The sequence below is a fragment of the Papio anubis genome, chromosome X, assembly GCF_008728515.1.
Source record: "Papio anubis isolate 15944 chromosome X, Panubis1.0, whole genome shotgun sequence".
In the NCBI taxonomy this organism is placed as follows: Eukaryota; Metazoa; Chordata; class Mammalia; order Primates; family Cercopithecidae; genus Papio; species Papio anubis.
This window is the reverse complement of record NC_044996.1, coordinates 122913603-122936695: the sequence shown is the minus strand read 5'-3', so window position 1 is coordinate 122936695 and position 23093 is coordinate 122913603. Positions and strand designations below refer to the sequence as shown.

The 23093-nt window shown below is 36.8% G+C and overlaps 1 non-coding gene across 1 annotated transcript; it reads left to right on the top strand.

Annotated features, from left to right (window-relative positions):
- Window positions 1-15697: 15697 nt before the first annotated feature.
- Window positions 15698-15804, top strand: LOC116272186. The gene has a single exon (XR_004180914.1). It is a non-coding gene; the product is annotated as a U6 spliceosomal RNA (small nuclear RNA).
- Window positions 15805-23093: the final 7289 nt, after the last annotated feature.

Sequence of the window (23093 nt, the reverse complement as noted above, 5' to 3'; positions counted from 1 at the left end):
TCTAGCCGTCAATTCTTCCACTTTTTTTTCAAGATTTTTAGTTTCTTTGCGCTGGGTACGTAATTCCTCCTTTAGCTCTGAGAAATTTGATGGACTGAAGCCTTCTTCTCTCATCTCGTCAAAGTCATTCTCCGTCCAGCTTTGATCCGTTGCTGGCGATGAGCTGCGCTCCTTTGCCGGGGGAGATGTGCTCTTATTTTTTGAATTTCCAGCTTTTCTGCCCTGCTTTTTCCCCATCTTTGTGGTTTTATCTGCCTCTGGTCTTTGATGATGGTGATGTACTGATGGGGTTTTGGTGTAGGTGTCCTTCCTGTTTGATAGTTTTCCTTCTAACAGTCAGGACCCTCAGCTGTAGATCTGTTGGAGATTGCTTGAGGTCCACTCCAGACCCTGTTTGCCTGGGTATCAGCAGCAGAGGCTGCAGAAGATAGAATATTGCTGAACAGCGAGTGTACCTGTCTGATTCTTGCTTTGGAAGCTTCCTCTCAGGGGTATACTCCACCCTGTGAGGTGTGGGGTGTCAGACTGCCCCTAGTGGGGGATGTCTCCCAGTTAGGCTACTCAGGGGTCAGGGACCCACTTGAGCAGGCAGTCTGTCCGTTCTCAGATCTCAGCCTCCGTGTTGGGAGATCCACTGCTCTCTTCAAAGCTGTCAGACAGAATCGTTTGCGTCTGCAGAGCTTTCTGCTGCTTTGTTGTTGTTGTTGTTGTTGTTGTTGTGTAGCTGTGCCCTGTCCCCAGAGGTGGAGTCTACAGAGACAGGCAGGTTTCCTTGAGCTCCTGTGAGCTCCACCCAGTTGGAGCTTCCCAGCAGCTTTGTTTACCTACTTAAGCCTCAGCAATGGCGGGCGCCCCTCCCCCAGCCTGGCTGCTGCCTTGCCAGTAGATCACAGACTGCTGTGCTAGCAATGAGGGAGGCTCCGTGGGCGTGGGACCCTCCCGGCCAGGTGTGGGATATGATCTCCTGGTGTGCCTGTTTGCTTAAAGCACAATATTGGGGTGGGAGTTACCCGATTTTCCAGGTGTTGTGTGTCTCAGTTCCCCTGGCTAGGAAAAGGGATTCCCTTCCCCCTTGCGCTTCCCAGGTGAGGCGATGCCTCGCCCTGCTTCAGCTCTCGCTGGTCGGGCTGCAGCAGCTGACCAGCACGGATTGTCCGGCACTCCCCAGTGAGATGAACCCAGTACCTCAGTTGAAAATGCAGAAATCACCGGTCTTCTGTGTCGCTCGCGCTGGGAGTTGGAGACTGGAGCTGTTCCTATTCGGCCATCTTGCTCCGCCCCCCTAAAATTTTAATGTTAACTGTAATATTTACTATAAGACTTAGATAAAATTTACAGCAAAGGATTTTGAACATTATTGAATTATTTTCCCCTACATTTATTGGGATGACTGTCTTTTCTGCTTTAATCCTTTATTAAAAGATTATATTTCATTATATTCAAGATTTTAAAATCTGAGCTATTCTTGAATTTGGGGAATACACACTACTTGTTCATTATCTATTTTAATACATAGTTGAATTACATTTTGTAATAAATTATCTGTATTTTTGTATCTATCTTTAGTTATATGTGCTTATAATATCCTTAAATTGCACTGAAATTTTCTGGTTTAGTATATTTTGTTAGCTACATAAAAATAATTGAATATATTTACCTCATTTTATATTTTTGCAAGTGCTTGCATAAGATGGGTATCTTTTCCTGTGAAACTGCAACTGATACCTTGGGTGGGGATGAGGAATAGTTTTTATTTCTTAATTTAAAAAAATTAATTGTTGATTTGATTAGGTTTTGTCTTCATTAACCAATTTTGTAATGTGCTTTTTAAGAAAATTATTTTGTTCTAAGTTTAAAAATGTATTGGCATAAAATTGTTTATGATTCTCTTATTTTTAAAATCCCCACTCGAACTACAGTTGTATCCCCCTATAAGAATCTGTAAAAATTCTTTCTTACTTTTTAAAAATTTCAGTCTTTTTTTTTATTGAATGAGCTTGCTATCGGCTTGTTCATTTCATCCAGTTTTTAAAAGTACCAAGTCTGGGTTATATTATTTCTCTTTCTATCCCTATTCTATTTTAAATATATATTTTGCTTTTGTTGTCATCATTTCCTTCCTATTTCTTCCTTTAAGCTTGCTACATATTTCTCTCTTAAGTTTGAATTCTTATTTTTAAAAATGTAAAAAATCAGCCATAAAAAAGAATGAGTTCATGTCCTTTGCAGGGACATGGATGAAGCTGGAAACCATCATTCTCAGCAAACTAACACAGGAACCAAAAACCAAACACCGCATGTTCCCACTCATAAGTGGGAGGTGAACAATGAGAACACATGGACACAAGGAGGGGAACATCACACACTGGGGACTGTCGGGGGGTGGGGGACAAGGGGAGGGAAAGCATTAGGACAAATACCTAATGCATGCAGGGCTTCAAACCTAGATGATGGGTTGATGGGTGCAGCAAACCACCATGGCACGTGTATACCTATGTAACAAACCTGCACGTTCTGCACATGTATCCCACAACCTAAAGTATGATAAAAAAATATATAACCACATGTAAAGCTATAAATTTACCTCTGAGTATTGTTTTGTTTGCCTTTCACAAGTGTTACTATGGAGGATTTTCACTGTCTTTGTGTATACTTGCAGTTTTTTTAAAATTCGGATTCATTCTTAATTCACATATTACTTAAAAGTGCCTATTTCAGTTTCCAAATGTGTAACTCTTTTGTGTAACTACCATTTTCTGATTAAATTTAAGTGACTTGTAGTCAGAGAATTTTGTTTGTGTTATATAATTTGGTGGAGGACTTCTTAAGATTTGTCTTCAGATGTTTAATGTGTTTTAGAAACAATTTATAGCCCTTTAGAGTGGATGCAGGGTTATATATACATATATACACACATATACACACACACATATATGTACATGTATACACATGTACACACATATGTACATACACACATATACACATACATATACATACGCATATATATATGCACATGTATACACATACACATGTATGTACATATATGTATACATGTATATGCATATACATATACACATATTCATATATGTTAGATCAAGTTTGAAATTTTTATTTAAATATTCTATATGTTTATTCATTTTGTTTTTCATCTGTTCATTTCTAATAGTTATGTTAAATATTCTGATATGATTTTAGATTTATTTTGCTTCACATTCTATTCAGAATTTCTGTGTTTTTAGTTTTTAATGCCATGTTACCAAATCTGAACAAGATCGTTTATCCTTTCAAAAGATACAGAAATGAAGATCTCAATAATCCTTAGAAATCACACATTCTATTAGGTAAAAAGAGAGAGGTTAACACTTGGTCCTAGACTCTAGTTGTTACGGTTGGAAAGGATCTTATAGATTCTTCAATTTCCAGTTATCTTCTAATTTCTCTGTGTTAAAGTACTGCTCCCCTCAAATGAATAATAGATTCGAACCTTGGCTCTTTGGCTTATTTTTACGCAAGATATTGAGACAAAGAGATATTTTCCTTAGGAACTACACAATCACTATTTTCATTAATTTTAAAATACGATAAAGATATTTTCAAATAATAATATGTTTTTAATGCATTAGAAAAAACCAAAGGGGAAGGAGAACACGGCAAGCTTATTTCAGAGACTTAGTTAGGAGAGGAGGAGAGGGAGAGGGGCACCGAGACAGCACGAGACAGACACAGAGAGACAGAGGGAATGTGCTCACCTAATAGTCCTAGGGTCAAAAGAAAGTTACAACTCATTTAAATCTGCTGGTTTTACCTACCTCTGTTGTATTCTAGTATGAAAATCGATCTTCCTAATGACCCTAGTGAAAATCCTAAATGATCAATGATTCAATTACATTCCCTTTGCTCAACTTACTAAGCTAAGAAAATATCTAACAATTAAAATTAGAGTAAGGGGAGACTAGATTTAAATTTTAATTAGTAGGAAAATTAAATTAACCAAATCCTCCATTCTCAAAGTACTTTGGATAATTGAGATTTTACTGCAGTAAATAAAATTCTGACTGGATTTTTACTGAATAGGAAATTTCTCCTTGTGCTTTCATTCAAAGCTTGGTATAAATACTATTTAGCACCTGTTTTTAATTTTTCAAAGACATATCTAATAAAAAGCAGCTATGAAGAATGCCTTTGCTTCATGTTTTTAGCAAGTGATTCTGTTCAAGAAATTTTGTGTATCTGGTGTTCTGCTAGGATATACACACACACATACATATATATGTAAGTATGTGTATATATACATGCATATGTTTATATATGCATAAACTTTATACATATATTCAATAATCTTAAAATGTGCCCCCAAGTCAAAATCTAAAATATTTAGTCAAATAGCAACTGGCTTCAGCATTTACATGTCACTTAAAATCATAGGTTTCAAAAGAAGTTTTTGCCTCTGAAGGGAAGAATCAAAATAATGACTAAAGAAACATAAAATATTTTGTAGACTGAGCTACAAATTAAAAAGCATTCCTGTCTTATCATTTACCTTCAAAAAGTGCTTTTCAAGTGTTTCCTTTCCAGAGCTACAGATGGTCTTTGCCATTTAGCATCCTCATCCCTGTTAGAAGAAGCCAATTAATATCATATCCCTATACTTCTAATCAAGGCTGCCCTATTAGTGTTCTGTTGAGTGAACTGTTGCTGATTAACTGAAAATTAGTGAGTGAAGCTAATGATTTTCTCTCTAGACCCTGTGGGCCCATAAAATGTTCATTTGAATTAAGGACAGTTAATTATGGTGTATGATTTGCCAGGAGACTGAACTTACTGAGTCAGTGTGAGAGGAGCCCAGGTTGGGGTGGTTGATGTGATGCAGGCTGGCATATCTCTCTTTCAAAGTTTGCTGTTTTCCTCTTAGCTCATGTCTCTTCCAGGCATTTCCAGGAGCTATGTCTGGCAGCTCGTTCACTCAGCTTACAAGAAAAAACTCCCCAGTGTATCACGAGGGGAAGAGCAAAATAAGAGTCTTTCGTCACTGGTAAAGTATTCCTTGGTGAGCAGCACAATTTCTGGGGGTTGACAAAGATCAATTTTAATGTGCTTTTAAACTACTGAAACACATTGCAATCAACATGGATATGATGTATATAGGTATGCTACCCGGGTTATGCTGCAGCTGTCACAGAATGATGAACAGATGTGAAGAAGATGCACTTTTAGATTGTTGGTCTTTCAGCCCCCAAGAGAAACAAAAGATGGTTAGCAAGAATATTTGAGTAAGAGCAGTAAGGAGAATCTCTAATTCAGTGAGACAAAACATGGCTACACAGTGAAATGTCAAAGAGAGAAAATGCAAACCTACTGAAAGTGAGAAATTGAAATTCAGCTTGTCTTTTTCCTCAGATTTCAAGCTACAGTTTCACACATGGTATTGTTTCGTAGCCATGTCATTTTAGGACTTCAGTAATTAAGCCCCTGGAGTGAATTTAAGATGGACTTGCCTTTTACTATAAGGTATGAAGGCTGGCATACCTAAAATATATCTATCTTAGATTTATTTAGCATATTTTAAAAGAGACTGCCTAGGCTTTTCTTACAATACTCATGTGCATGATAAAATAGGAGGGAAATATAATTTACAAGCCTAAAATCAACTCTCTTGTTAAAGGGACTTTGGTAGTCTTCCATTTCTATTAACTAAACCTACCTTTTCTAGATATAGATGGTCCTAGGGCGCTAGTGAAGTTTTCTCTAAGACCTCCCCTCTGGTTTGAGTTGAGTGCCTTGTACTAAAGAGATTGCCTATTTAACAGATACAAGAGTGAAACATCAGAACCTTGTTTTGAGCTGAAGATTAACTTTTTTATTTTTAAAGATTTCCTCAAGTGAGGAATATGGAAGTTCAGAAATGGTTGCAGGTGTGAGCAAATTAGAAATTAGACAAGCCCAAAAAAATAACTTCAAGAGCCTCTTAAAACCAATAATGTAATGTTTTCAATGATATGCAGAGATAATCATCGAGCAAGAGGTACTCAGGATTTAAAAAGAAGTAGCAGAGAAATTTGCTGAAATATTTTTAAGGTTTTACCAAGGTAGATGTTGTGAGGCATCAAGGAATGGTTGACTTAACCACACTTTCAACTGAGCTTCGTTGAAGCCCTAACATCCCCACTAATGATTTGTGTATTTTGGTTGACTCACATATCTTCTCCTTGTCGGTCTGAGGAACTATTACATGCCAGTAACTGACCTTTCTATAGATAAATAAATTAGTTTTAATTAATAAGGTTTGGCCAATAAGGTTTAAAATGAGAGCTGAGGAAGAGCATAGGTTCAATTTCATAGTCTTGCCTTTCTCTTGCTCTCCTTTATGTAGAAGGAGCTGTCTGGGTATTAGCTTTAAGGTGACTCCATTTCTCTTTTCTTATTTAGCAGGAATGACTACAAATCGAGTTAGGGCACCACCACTTTTTTTAAAAAAACCATAACCCCTAAAAGGTTTTTCTATTTGGAATAGGAAGTCCATTTGTATTATGTAATTTAGTTCTGGTCATTGTTCCTGGAGGAAGATGTAAAAAAGACGGAAAAGTTCAAAAGAGTAGCACCCAAAATGATCAGGGGGCTTCCACAGTGTACTGGAATCAAGTAAAAGTCTTCAAAAGAATCATCAGATTTATAGATTCCTTCACACTTGAATGACTTTGTAAAGCTAGCATTTGTAGTTGACAATTACTATTTAAAGAGTGTTTTCACATATATAATCTTCCAGCAGCCTTGATAAAGACATCCAGGCAGGTATAATCTCTATTTTACAGAAGGAAAAATGGAGATCTGAGAGATGCTACAATTTTTCAAATTCTGATGGCTATTGGTAACTGGAAGCCAGCTAGCCTTGTAACCTAATCTCATCCGTTTCTACTCTTACAAATTGATTGATTGGATTAACATATCCCCATTCGGTCTTGTCAGGGAATAGCCAGAATGAATTTTCCCAGTCTCTGCTCTGTCTCTAATCATATGTTCCCTTTGACCTGCAATTGATAGTGTATACTTCAATCTCTCTATTGTCTTGTTTCTAATCATTTCATATGTTGTGGATGTACCTATCATTATTATATCTACCTTGAGATCAGAAGTCCTCAAAGAAAGATGGCAATTGTCATAAGCTTTGCTCAACAAACTTAAAGTATAATAATAATAAAAAAATAATAATAATAATTTGAATGACCTTTCATTGTTGGTGCAAGGAATGTTAGAGAGGATTTAAGTGGCCTGGATCAGCAGTCAGCAAGCTATGCTCCATGGGCCAAATCTACTTGCTGCCTATTTTTGTAAATAAAGTTTTATTGGAACACAGCCATGCTCATTTATGCATTGTCTAGGTCTGTGTTTGCACTACAGTGGCAGAGTTGGGTGGTTGTAACAGAAATGTACAGCCTGAAAAGCTTAAAATATTTACTATCTGATCATTTACAGAAAAAAATTTACCAACCATAGGCCTAGACAATTAATTATATCTAGTTAGTCCCTGAAAAATGACTAAGAAACAAGCAATACAGAGTGTGTTGTCCTCTGCTTCTTTCTAGAAATTTTACATCTTGGGTCCTGTTGTTATTTGAGGGAGAAAGAGTGTTTTTTGGTAAAGAAAATAGGAGGTAGATAGAAGAAATTCCAAGAGCATTTCATAAGGGGAGTTATATTTAGAAGCTTTGTTCTTCCACAGTCAATCAAGGTAATGAGAGGAAGAATTGCATGAGGTGAAGGTGTGAACTAGGGCATAACATTCTTGAAGTGTTTGTAAGAAGCTGATTGGTACCCAATATATTAAATAGTGACTTTACTAATGCCAATCAAACCCAAACCTTTTTGTTTAAAAATCATTTAAATTACTAGAGTCTATTCATAATTTGCTTTTAGCAAGGAAAATAATAGTAGCAGATTTTATTACATGAGTAAATTCTGAATCTTGGGACATGGATTCAGCTAAAGTAGAAGTTACTTTTGATTGTTGTTTGCACAAATCGTTTTGTACCAGCTATTATAAAAACAAACTTTTAATATCCCGTATTTTGAGATTTATGGAGGTGACTTTCCTTTTCTTTGGAGATGATGAATGTGTGCCGACTTGCATCGCTGTTTAATTATAGATGGCTAGCTGTGAGGAATGTGGAAATGATCTCAGCCATTTAAACCTCAAGGCAATCTCCCCATGTGACCTAAAAGGTGTGCATTTTATTTATGTAGCTATTTTACCTACTCACTCAGATTTCTATTGCACTTAGAAATTCCCAAGTGAAATGTCTACAGGTATTTTGTAAAAGTCTTGAAACAATATTCCCTTCCTTCTCATTCTCGCTCCCAGGAAATTTCTGCTTAAAGCTGCATTTGTAAAATAGCACATGGGAGGTGCCGTGGTATAGGTGAAAGAGAACAGGCTTTAGACTCAGGCATACCTGGAAGGCCCTTTGAAAAGTCATGATGTGTTCAGGAAACTGAAAATGGCTCACCGGGGCTGGATAGTAGTGCTTAGTTGAGTGTGTGAACAATGACATGTCTGCAGAGGTGATCAGGAGCCGGATAATGAAGGATGTTGTGTTCCATGTGAAGGAACTGGAACAGTTATCAAGGTAATATGGCACCTCTGAAGAGTTTTAAGACAAGAGTATAACACAGTAAAATTTATAATCTTGAAAAATACTTTGGAAGTAGGGTAGATGACAGACTGAAATGTAAAGAGGGTGAGGGTAGGTAGAGATCTGAAGGACTGGTGTAGAAACTGAGGTTTTCAAGGAACAATAAGGTCTGCAGCTGGCAGTGTGTCTATGAGGGTAGGGGGCTAAGTTTAGGAGATGTTTGTGTGGACTAATTGATAGAACGTAGCAATATTAACAGAGATGAGGGTGAGAGAAGAATCAATTTTGGGACTGAGTTGATTATAATAGTAAATTACAGAGGAGAAAAAAGATTAATGCCTATCTTACTATTGCATGCCCAGAGCCTCACCCCACTAAGCAGAGTGTTTCTGTGTTTAGAATATAACAATAAGAGAAAATTAAAAACAAACAGAAGTAAAGAAAACAAAAATCTGTGTGCTGATGACAGGGACAGGAGGAAAAAGGAAGCATCTATAAAGATAGTACACATAGTTGTAAACATAGTTGCCAAGTACCAGCATGAAAAACTGAGAGGACATTGTCTCCAAGGGCAGTGTCTATCTCTAGATGACGATGCCTATACAGAGTTTTCTTCTGTAAAGAGAATATCTGCCTAGGTTCCCCAGAACCAAAACTTCAGACTAAGGTTTTAGCCCACATTTAGAAGTTAATTACCAGCAGGGAGTGGAGAAATAAGAAAGAAAAGCAAAAGCAGTCAATATGGAGTATATTAATGATTGGTTACCACTGTGGGCAAGTAGGACTGAATCCTATTGAGAACCTCTGGGAAACTTGGTAGAACATGCCTCATCATTGTTCTACCCGAAGGGCAAGGAGGGTTGAGTATTCATCTACCACTTCTACTTTGTCATTGATTAATGGGTTAACCAATGGTAACTTCCTGACACTTCCAAGCAGCCCTGGGCTTTGGGCATGCATACTGCATTGGGCAAAGAATTCCCTGAGACAAAGAGTTGTGGTTGTTGGAACTATGAATGCCAAAAGGATATGAGCAGAGTTCTGCATATACACACACATATACTCCTGCATATACACACACCCTACCATGGTTAGTACATCTATTTTACCTGTATTTTGAATCGGAAATGGTAGAGTTTTAAATGAAAATTAGACAAGTTACTTCTCTCTGTGAAGCAGATTTTCCACCTTTTTGAACCTATCTCTCTGTATAGACCTACTGGGATCTAGAAGATGCAAATTTCAAGGCGGTGTCCATTGTATATGGGTAACATTAGTAAATGGTGATCTATGGTGATGGAATCTTTTGAACAACTGCTGAAACTATAAAGATAGGTATGAAAACTCAAATGAAACTGTTAAAACAACTCATGTATCTGGAGAAAGAACAGATTCTGCACTCCAGAATGTTACCATTTCCTAAAATTACACTACCAAGATCTATGAGTTACACATAATATAAATATTCAATTGTTGATTTCAGAAGAAAAGAAAATGAATAGACCAGTATACAAGATGCTTAAGACATAGTAAAGTAGCCCTCCCAACTCTTTATTTGAAACTGAAGATAAGAAATTAAATGGAAATATGAGTTGAAAGAGAACAAGGATATGGAGAATCATATATAAAATGGAAGAATTGGATTGACTGGTGAGTTACCTGGAAATGAGAAAAAAAGCATTAAGCTCAATTTACGGCAATCCAGCAAAGGATTTTTCCATTTTTAGTATTTTACTTTATCTTTTCTAATTCCCTCTTTAAATACAAAGACACTGGAAATGAGTTAGTAAATAAGTCATTCCTACTAGGGTATGCTATCTTGTAGGCCTGTTTCTTTCTGCCACTCACTGGCTATATAACCTTGGGTAAGTTACTTAACCTCTCTGTATCTCAGTTTTCTTATGTGGAAAAATTGGTGATAATAATTATACCTACCTCACAGGTTATGAGGATGAATACATTTGCATATGAAAAGTACTTACAGTGCTTGACACATCATAAGAAATACATACATCTCTTCTGGATGATGAGCAAAATGAATTCAAATTGTTATAGCTTATGGAATTTGACATAAATCACACAGAAGTATATCACAGTGTTATTTTTAATGATTTTTAACATTCAAAATGATTGATAAAAAATATTTGGCATTCCAGAGCCAAAACTAAGAGCAACGGTGGGAGTTACAGTTCTAACAGAAGGAAGTTTTAGTTGTTAGAGCTGTCAAACAATGAAATAGATTGCCACTGAAGTCATGTGTTGGATGACATGGACAATATGTAACAGACTGGATGATTGCTTCTTAGTGATGCTGGAGAGGAAGTTTGTGCATCAGAGAAAAGGTGTAAGTAGGTGACCTTTTCAGGTCTTTCTAATTTTGAGTCAATGATTTCAAAATTTGGCTCTAAGCCCTCTTTCCAATATTATATCTTATTGTTTTCTCGTGCAAATCCTCTGCCTTAGATACCCAAGCACACTCATAAACATTTAACGAGTTTCATGCTTTCTCACCATTTGAATTTTCTGCCACTCTCTCCACTCTGTCTTTATCTTTACAGAACAGGCCAAACATTTTGAAAGTAAAAGTCTTAGTAAAAGTTATAAAGTATATGGTATATTAAAGCTTAATTTCCATGTATAATATTATTAGGACTTGATTTTTCATAGCTATGCTATGCTTGAACCTGAAATACTTAAATGAATATATACGAAGGATGAAAAGATGAGTTACCTCCACACCCATACATACTCATTTAGAAAGGGATACATAATCTGTGTGGGCTAACATACTTGAATTAGTAACAATATCTCCAATCTTTTAGATTTTTTACTTATATTACAATTCACCTCTGAAGATGTGTAGACTTCAACAGTAAAATTAAATAAGAAATAAAAGGATGTCTTTATATAATGTTTCATCAAAAATATACATGTTAATACTTCCTATGGAGGAAAGATTTCTGGGAGAAACGAAGGCAAAGGAATGAGCTGCTGGTGATTAGCTGGTTTAATAGTTTTACATATTTGTCATCAGAATCCTTTAAACCAGAGCTTGGTGGGAGGCACAGTTGGAAAACTTAGAGTTGCTTTAATTAAGGAGGTGGTGGGAGAAAAGAAGATCCTGCCTGGAAGACTAAGAAGGTAATGGGAGTGCTCTTTAAAGCTGTGCTGAAGAGGTTCACGATACCTTTTTGCCCTGAGAATGAGGACCATTTTCCTGCTCCGAGGGCAGCATGGGCTTGTTCTCACAGTCATTCAGAAGGGCAAATGAGAAGTTGTATGTGTGTCTATGAGCTACACAATCATTTTCAACTGGCTTTGTGGATTACAATGTCATTTTGTGACACAACTTGAGACTCTACACTGACTTCTCCATGTGGATTTCAAAACCCCTAAATTATGCCCCACCATCTTGCTTTCCTAATATTTTATATAAACTCACATCAATTTTTTCCCAATATTTTATTATGCAGGACCTGTAAGTTTTCCTGGGGAAAAAGTATTAGCACTAAATATGCATTTTTCTGTCAGAAATAATAAAACAGTCCAAAGATATTTCCCTTTTTCCATAAAATTCCAAGGGAAACCCACTTAGAAAATTTAGAGTATAACTGAAGAATTCTACTGAGCATACATGACATAAAATTAAACAATACTTGGGTAGAAAAATGGTTGCAGGTCACTGTCAGGACAATTTTTCTGTTATTTACTGAAAAAGATGACTTGCTATGGTTTCTTAATGTGCTTAAATGTGTTTCATTTGATCACATTAATATTTGTACAGTTATTTTTCCAGTACTCGTGAAACACCAAAAACACTAAGCAATAATTGCACATATTTTTTCCTTTTATGACCATACATTTTCCCTGACAGGTCTTTTAAATTGACATATGTTATCAGAAACTTTTTTTTTTTTTTTTTTTTGAGATAGAGTTTCACTCTTGTCGCCCAGGCTGGAGTGCAATGGTGTGATCTCGGCTCACTGCATCCTCCACCTCCCAGGTTCAAGAGATTCTCCTGCCTCAGCCTCCCGAGTAGCTGGGATTACAAGCACCCACCACCACTCATGGCTAATTTTTGTTTTTAGTACAGATGGGGTTTCACCATGTTGGCCAGGCTGGTCTCTGTTCCACCCACCTCGGCCTCCCAAAGTGCTGGGATTGCAGGTGTGAGACACTGTGCCTAGCCTGAAACTTTTTATGATATATTAATAATATGTTTGACAAAGCTAATACTTTCAATGTAATTATTCACATTGACTGAAAGGCTCCTTTACTACATCCCTCTATCTTATTGCTCACTTAGATGATTCATTAAAAATCATTTAGACATATAGATGGCTAGGCATGAATGTGGTGTCGTTCTAAGAGCATAAGGTGTATTATGAACCTCTCCGTTACTCAAGGACTACCTTTACGCCTCCATCTCTAACTCATGGGAGGAATAGGAACCTTGAACAGAGATTTGGTGCCTTCCTTTACTCATAGCTTGTACACAACTCACTGGGATGGTGATGTGTTTAGCCTGTGAACCTACATAACAACTCGAGAGGCAAAAAAATAGTTTCATTCCACATTAGAAAGCAAACAATACAGCCATAGAAAAGAACAAGATAATGTCTTTTGCAGGAACATGGATGGAGGTGGAAGCTATCATCCTCAGCAAACTAATATAGGAACAGAAAACCATATACCACATTTTCTCACTTACAAGAAGGAGCTAGATGATGAGAGCTTACGAACACAAAGAAGGAAACAACAGACACTGGGGGTCTACTTGACAGTGGAGGGTGGGAGGAGGGAGAGGAACAGAAGAGATAACTATTGGGTGCTGGGCTTAATCCCTGGGTGATAAAATAATTTGTACAACAAACCCCCATGACATGAGTTTTCCTATGTAACAAACCTTCACACATATCCCCAAACCTAAAATGTTAGAAAACAACCAAAAAACACCCCAAAACCAAACAAAATATTTGCCTCCCAAAACCAAACAAAAATCCTGTTTTATCTAAATCATTATTAAATGCAGTCCTTTCTTAAAATTTTTACATTTTGTTATAGTTACAAAACAATAAAGTCATTTCCCACTTGATATAAGAACAAAAATCTCTGTTAATTCATTACATTATTAGAATAAGCAAATTAATTATTGCCAACATCAAATTCATTTTAATTTCCATGAGCATCATATAGAGTTCTATACATAGAGGGTGGACTTCCACAATGAAAACGTGCTTCACTCTTTTTATTTCCTCCTCACAGCATGTTCTGCTTTAAAGACATATTGAGGGAATAAAATACATGGAATTTTATTCTAGTATCAAGTGAGACTTTAAAATATATGTGAAAATATTTGATAAACACTTTTTTTCTAATGGGTGCACTTAGAAAATATAGTTTTAGGTATATTTATATTTTGGCAATATAGTCTCTTAAGTAAAACAAAGCATATTGTAACAAAATATTTTGGTCAAAACTCTAAACAGTATATAGACTTCAAAATAACTCACTCAAAATTCATGAGATTTAGATTTCATGCTCAACTTATCAGGAAGAAACACATCCAGAATAGAAGTGGGTAGACTCTACTTCCACTCAATGGCTATATCTACATAACTGTGAATTAAAACAAACAAAAAACAAAAGCTAGAAAACTGAAATTGGTTCTTAGTCATTATGTCTAGTTATGACAAATCGAGACACTATGAGATGATTTTCTCCTCTGGAAACCAGGCATTCAAAGAGTTCCAATGACTCAGGATGGGAGTGTACAGAAGAGAAAAGAGGAAAGAAGAAAGCATTGATGCAAGAAGATACAATTCATCAATTCATCAATTCATCACCACACCCTGATCTCCACTACCATAGCATTATAGCCATGATCTCTTTCAGCCTTCTCTCTGCCACGATTGCCCTCAGAGCTAATTTTAATAGATTTTACCTCTTTAAGACGGTAGTGTTGAGGAGGGATATTGAACCACTGTGATTTGCTGTGAATTTTCCTAGGAAGGGCCCCAGGGGTCTGCCATGTAAGTGTAACAACTCTTATGTGAGTATATCTCACTTTATACACAAACACTGCAATAATTTAATGTTATACATTTCTCAACCTGATATTATTTCCCTTTGATTATTTAGGTCGCATCTACCCCATGAGAAAGATTTCCAGAAGGTGTGAAAACTTTATTCCATATCTTAGATACTCTATAAATGTCTTCCATTTTATAAAGGCTATCCGAAAGTGAAGCAAGGACAATTCTGAAAATTTCTTCAATTTTAGGTTTGATCAAACCAACAATAAATACAAAGAAATGGCTTCATCTGAGTAACTGATACTTCCAAGAGTTGGCCAATTGTAGTCTTTTGTAGATTATATACTTTACTAGTTAGATTAAAAATTATGGCAGGTGGAAATCCTAGAATGCTTTGGCTACCTATCTACGGATACAAAACCATGTTGTATAATTTCAACCTTATTAAAGCATTATAACATTGGCTTTTAACTCTCTTTTGGATTAGGACCAGGTACACTGGTACAGCTCAGTAAAACCTAAGATTGGAAATAATTTGAAATCTCAAAGTCATTGTCACCTTACCCATTTCACCTGGCTAATTACTTCCTCTCTTTTCATACAGCCCAACAAATATGTATTCACATTACTGGGGAAAAGAGACTCTCCCTATATTTACACAATGGAGTGATTTTTGCCCTTCTAATTAACCAGCATGAGTCAAACGTTTAAAAGGTTTCAGAAGAAACTGTGCCTTCAATTAACATTCACAGTTTCTAAATTAATCACTGCTGACCTTAACATGCAGGAGTCTTAAAGACATGTTTCAAATTAAAAAAATGGTAATTTTATTCAAAGAAATCTAACTACCTATGTTTCATAAGTGTTTGGTCATTGTTTTTTTCCTATCACTGCATAAGGAGTCCTAGAATTTGGAGCACTGTTTCATCACATCTCTGGATAAAAGCCCTACAAATAACCTTGAGCATGATAACCATATTGTCTTCAGTATAGAAATTAATAATGATTCATTATACACTTTGAAAAATCCATACCGTGCTCGCTTCAGCAGCATATATACTAAAATTGGAATGATGCAGAGAAGATTAGCATGATGTCTGTGCAAGGATGAAATACAAATTCATGAAGCATTCCATATTTTTCAATAAATGTCCACATCAACAAGTTAGAAAGATCTCAAATTAACAACCTAACATCACAACTAAAAGAACTAGAGAAGCAAGAACAAACCAACCCATATCTAGCAGAAGACAAGAAATAACCAAAATCAGAGCTGAACTGTAGGAGACTGAGACACAAAAATCCATGCAAAAGATCAAGGAATCCAGGTGCTGTCTTTTTTTAATAGTAATTCAATAGATAGACCACTGGCTAGACTAATAAAGGGATAAAAGAGAGAAGACCCAAATAAACACAATTATAAATGACAAAGAAGATGTTACCACTGACCCCACAGTAATACAAACAACCATCAGAGACTACTATCAACACCTCCACGCACACAAACCGGAAAATCTAGAAGAAATAGATAAATCCCTGGACACATACATACACCCTTCCAAGACTGAACCAAGAAGAAATTGAAGCCCTCAACAGACCAATAACAAGCTCCAAAATTGATTCAGTAATGAACAGCCTACCAACCAAAAAATGCCCAGGACAGGAAGGATTCACAGCCGAATTCTACCAGATGTACAAAGAGATGGTACCATTCCTACTGAAACTATTGCCAAAAAAAAAAAAAAAAAAAATGGATAAGGAGGGACTCCTCCCCAAATCATTCTATGATTCCAGCATCATCCTGATACCAAAACCTGGCAGAGAGACAATAAAAAAGAGAAAACTTCAGGCCAATATCCTTGATGAACACAGAGGCAAAAATCCTCAACAAAATACTTGCAAACCGAATCCAGCAGCACATCAAAAAGTTAATCCACCACAATCACGTAGGCTTTATCCCTGGGATGCAAGTCTGGTTCAACACACGAAAATCAACAAATGTGATTCATCACATAAAGAAAATTAGACAAAAACCACATGATTACCTCAATAGATGCAGAAAAGACTTTTGGTAAAATTCAACATCCTTTCATGTTAAAAGCTTTCAATAAACTAGTTATTGAAGGAACATACCTCAAAATAATAAGAGCCATCTAGGAGAAACCCACAGGCAACATTATACTGAACAGGCAAAAGCTGGAAGTATTCCCCTTGAAAACTAGCAAAAGACAAGGATTCCCTTTCTCACCATTCTTGCTCAACATAGTATTGGAAGTCCTGGCCAGAGTCAGCAGGCAAGAGAAAGAAATAAAAGTCATTGAAACAGGAAGAGAGGAAGTCAAACTATCCCTGTTTGCAGGCAACATGATTCTGTATCTAAAAAATTTTCATAGTCTTGGTCCAAAAGCTCCTTGAGCTGATAAACAACCTCAGCAAAGTTTCAGGATACAAAACTGATGCGCAAAAATCACTAATATTCCTGTACACCAACAACAGCCAACCTGAGAGACAAATCAGGAACACAATCCCATTCACAATTGCCACAAAAAGAATAAAATACTTAACAATTCAGCTAACCAGGGAGGTAAATGATCTCTACAATGAGAATTACAAAACACTGTTCAAAGAAATCAGAGATGACACAAACAAATGGAAAAACATTCCATGCTCATGGATAGGAAGACTCAGTATCATTAAAATGGCTACATTGCCAAAGCAATTTACAGATTCAACGCCATTCCTATCAAACTACCAATGACATTCTTCACAGAACTAGAAAAACTATTTTAAAATTCATGTGGACCCAAAAAAGAGCCCAAATAGCAAAGGCCATCTTAAGCAAAAACAAAAAAGCAGGGGGCATCATATTACTCTACTTCAAACTATGCTACAGGGCTACAGTAACCAAAACAGCATGGTACTGGCACTGAAAAAGACACACAGACAAAGGGAACAGAATAGAGAGCTCAGAAATAAGGCTGCACACTTACAACTATCTGGTCTTCCACAAAACTGACAAAAACAAGGGGAAAGAATCACTATTAAATAAATGGTGCTGGGATAACTGGCTAGCGATATGCAGAAGACTGAAACTGGAACCCTTCCTTACACCATATACAAAAATCAACTCAAAATGGATTTAAGACTTAAATGTACAACTCAAAACTATAAAAACCCTGGACGATAATCTAGGAAATATCATTCTGGACATAGGAACTGGCAAAGATTTCATGACGAAGATGCCAAAAGCAATTGCAACAAAAGCAAAACTTGACAAATGGGATTTAATTAAACTAAATAACTCCTGCACAGCAAAAGAAACTATCAACAGAGTAAACAGACAACATATACAGGATGGGAGAAAATTTTTGCAAACTATGCCTCTGACAAAGGTCTAATATCCAGCATCTATAAGGAACTTAAATTTAGAAGCCAAAACAAACAACCCCATTAAAAAGTGGGCCAAGGACAGGAACAGATACTCTTCAAAAGAAGGCATACATGTGGCCAAAACACATATGAAAAAAGGTGCAACACCCTTGTAGTATAGTTTGAAGTCAGGTGGCACAATGACTCCAGCTTTGTTCCTTTTGCTTAGGATTGTCTTGGCTGTACAGGCTCTTTTTGGGTTCCATATGAAATTTAAAGTAGTTTTTTCTAATTCTGTGAAGAAAGTCAATGGTAACTTGATGGTGATAGCATTGAATCTATAAATTACCTTGAGCAGTGTGGCCATTTTCACGATATTGATTCTTCCTATCCATGAGCATGGAATGTTTTTCCATTTGTTTGTGTCCTCTCCTATTTCCTTGAGCAGTGGTTTGTAGCTCTCCTTGAAGAGGTCCTTCACACCCCTTTTAAGTTGCATTCCCAGGTATTTTATTCTCTTTGTAGCAAAGGGCTAATATCCACAGTCTACAAAGAACTTAAACAAATTTACAAGAAAAAAGAACCCCATCAAAAAGTGGGCAAAGGATATGAACAGAGACTTCTCAAAAGAATACATTTATGGGGCCGACAAACATATGAAAAAAAGCTCATCATCACTGGTCATTAGAGAAATGCAAATCAAAACCACAATGAGATACCATCTCATGCCAGTTAGAATGGTGATCATTAAAAAGTCAGGAAACAACAGGTGCTGGAGAGGATGTGAAGAAATAGGAGTGCTTTTAAACTGTTGGTGGGAGTATAAATTAGTTCAACCATTGTGGAAGACAGTGTGGTGACTCCTCAAGGATCTAGAACCAGAAATACCATTTGAGCCAGCAATCCCATTACTGGGTATATACCCAAAGGATTATAAATCATTCTACTATAAAGACACATGCACACACATGTTTACTGCAGCACTATTCACAGTAGCAAAGACTCAGAACCAACCCAAATGCCCATCAATAGAGTGGATAAAGAAAATGTGGCACATATACACCATGGAATACTATGCAGCCATAAAAAAGGATGAGTTCATGGCCTTTGCAGGGACACGGATGAAGCTGGAAACCATCACTCTCAGTGAAGTAACACAAGAACAGAAAACCAAACACCACATGTTCTCACTCATAGGTGGGAGTTGAACAATGAGAACACATGGACAAAGGGAAGGGAACATCACACACCAGGGCCCCTCAGGGGGTGGGGGCTAGGGGATGGATAGCATTAGGAGAAATACCTAATGCAGATGACGGGTTGATGGGTGCAGCAAACCACCATGGCATGTGTATACCTATGTAACAAACCTGCACGTTCTGCACATGCATCCCAGAACTTAATTAAAAAAAAGTGCAACATCACTGATCATTAGAGAAATGCAAATCAAAACCACAATGACATACCATCTCAGGCTAGTCAGAATGGCAATTATCAAAGTCAAAAAACAACAGATACTGGCAAGGTTGTAGAAAAAGGAGAATGCTTATACACCATTGGTGGAAGTGTAAATTAGTCCAACCATTGTGGAAAGCAGTGTAACAGTTCCTCAAAGAGCTGAAAACAGAACTACCATTCAACCCAGCAATCCCATTACTGGGTATATACCCAAAGCAATATAAATTGTTCTACCATAAAGACATGCACATATATGTTCATTGCAGCCCTATTCACTATAGCAAAGACATGGAAGCAACCTAAATGCCCATCAATGGTAGACTGAATAAAGAAAATGTACATATACACTGTGGAATACTATGCAACCATGAAAAAGAATGAGCTCATGTCTTTTGCAGAAACATGGATGGAGCTGGAGGCCATTATCCTAAGCAAACTAATATAGGAACAGAAAACCAAATACCACATGTTCTTACCTATAAGTGGGAGCTAAATGATGACAATACATGGATACAAAAAAGGGGAAAAGCAGACACTGGGGTCTACTTGAGGGTAGAAGGTGGGAGGAGGGAGATGATCAGAAAAAATAAATAATGGGTACTAAGTATAGTAGTTGAGTGATGAAATAATCTGTACACCAAAGCTCCATGACACAAGTTTACACATATAACAAACCTGCACATATACCCCTGAACCTAAAAAGTTAAATAATCATAAATATTTAGAAAACTCATTCATTTCTAAATACATATTGATTCATGTTCAGAAAATATCTAAGAGCACTTAATATGTACAGGTACTACTGTGCTGGAAATACAATGAACAAAACAGACAAAAATTCCTGCCTCTGTGAAATTTACATTCAGGGGAGCTATATACAACAAAAGTATAAATAAGTATTGTACACACTCACCCTTCATATCCATAGGGGATTGATTCCAGAACCTTCCATGCAGCCCCAAATCAGAAGATGTTCAAGTTCTTTATATGAAATGGCCTAATATTTGCATGTAAACTACACTCATTTTCTCATTTAAATAATCTCCAGATTATAACACCTAACAGAATGCAAATGCTACATAAGTAGATTTTATAATGTACTGTTTAGAGATGAATGCCAATAAATAAAGTCTGGACATTTAAAAAAGAAAAGAAAAATCCTATACTATACTATATTTCACACCACCTGCATTTTCCTGCAGGAAGACAGCGGCTTACAAATTTCAGAATATTCTTAAACTTTTCTTTATGAGTGGAATTATTACAATTGTTAAAGAAACCCAAATGCAGGTGGTTTATACCGAAAACCAAAGTAAGGAGTTCCTGATGGGAAACATTTTCCACATCATTTCAAGGATTCAGTGACACTAGTGTCTACTTTCTTTAAGAAATCCCAGCTCTGAGGAGACTCAAAGATGGAATCTAGCTCATCTTACAATGAGGAAAAATAAAGCTTTCCTAACAGATTTAAAAAAACGTTGTCTATGATATATGCAGCCAGGGATTTGATGCATTATCTAAAGCTACAAACAAAACTGTGTGAGGTAAATAACTTTCTATGCGAAGCCCTATTATTCAGCCTCTTGTTGCCTATGGTACTGAAGCTAGTGCTCTGCTTGGAGCAATCCTGGGCTCATCTTGAAACTCTGGTCCTGTATGTCTGACTCTCCTTCTTGAACTCCCTTATTCTGTGTACAATACGTTTGTCCTCGATGGTAGAAACCCGGTTCATATTTTTCTCTCCCTTTATCATCTTGGATTCTGTGCTACCTATATTGTATGTTAACTTGATCCTGGAAAATAAAATGCCACTGCTTAAAGGAACCAGAATGTTAGCACTAAAATCCTCAAGTCCCGTGTAGTCCAAAGTTTTTTTTTTCACTGGTGAAGAAACTGTAGCCCAGAAAAATGTGTCTTCCCCAAGGTCATACAGTTAGAAATCGTTTGTTACAATAAAATTTCACATATTGGTGTCCCAATTGCATATTTAGACCTCCTCCTGTTAATGAATTTTTGTCATCCACATGAATTGATCCCATTTCAGTTGTTTAAAGAGAAGGGTGAGAGTTTCTCTCCACGCATTTCTTTATCCTCCTTACACACATACCCATTCTAAACTATATCCTGCAGACTTATAAAGCATACCCCACTGACAGGGTTAAATGAAGACGGGCTGAATATGTGGCAATATTGGAGAAATATTCCCCTATATAAGCATCCATGGGTGTTATTCAGACTATATCAAGTGATCATACATTTCAGGGAGCACTGACTTAAACAGCCAATGTGGTGGTAAGCAGAACACAAATTTTAACCCAGAGACAGTGCAACCTGGAGGCTGGGTGCAACATTTAGCAAGTTCTACTAAGGAAGCATTCATGAACAGATTAAAATATCAGCAAACTTCTCCATAAAAATACCACTGGAAAAAAATACTCAAACACGAATTTGATTATGACAAAATAGGTTTTCTTTTCTAGTAAGTTCTAGTTTAGGGAACTTACTGTATTTTACCCATTTTCATTGAAGATGAGAAAAACTGTAACTTACCTTCTCACTGACTGAAAAAAGTCATGAAAAATTTTGCAGATGGTTTATAGATACGCTCTGAGTCATACATGATACCTGTAACTGCAGTTCCCAGGTTTCTCAAGACTCCTAACTACCAACTATGCTGCTTCCTCTAGTATTCCATGTTACCTCTGCACTGAAAAATTAATAATTGTGGTAGTTTATTTTTCAGTAAATATTCACTCCCTCCTCCCCCCTCCTTATATATGGGAGGAGTATATTTCCATGCTTCATTGATGTTGGACTTGGCCGTGTCATTTACTGTAGCCAATGTTACGTCGGCGCACGCGACTGTGTGCTACATCAAGATTATGCCTGAAGCACCGTTACTTGTTTTATTCTCTTCTCTGGGAGCTTTTGACCACTGACACCATTAGAAAAAACATGTAGGCAGTCCCCTGGTCCAAGCATAAAAGACAAGTGGAACAGGCCTGAATCGACCCCGTGGTTTGGAGCCAGGCCCAGCTGAGCTCAGCCTATGTCAGCTAAACTCCAACTGAATCACACATAATAAATTCTTACTGTATGCCACTGAGATTTTTTGGTTGTTAGTAGCAATAGCTGACTGATACAATAGTTGTCCCATATGTTATTCCACTTGTTACTTTGGAAATCTTTGCTGATTTTCCATTTCTATATATTTTACCTTCCCAACCAGATTGAAAGACACCTGTGCAGCTTGATCCACGTTTTAACTTATTTGAACCCCAAAGTACACACCACTATAACCATTCAATATATTCTAGTTGCAGTCACCAATGTTTTCCTTGTACCGTGCATTAGAGTAAGTCTTTACTGTACCACTGATAGCTCTTAGTGACAAATGCTACATTTCAGTAGCAATCTCAGAATATGTTTTAGAAGCATAGAGGCTAAGTAACTCAACAGAATAATCAGTGAAATTGAGCAAGTGGAGAATTCTTCATTTGGGGACATTGCTGGCATTTTAAGACACTTTTCCATTCATGGTAGAACAGTTATTGCACATAACTGAAAAGGCCATTTTTCTCAAGGTAAAATTGCTGATTTCAGG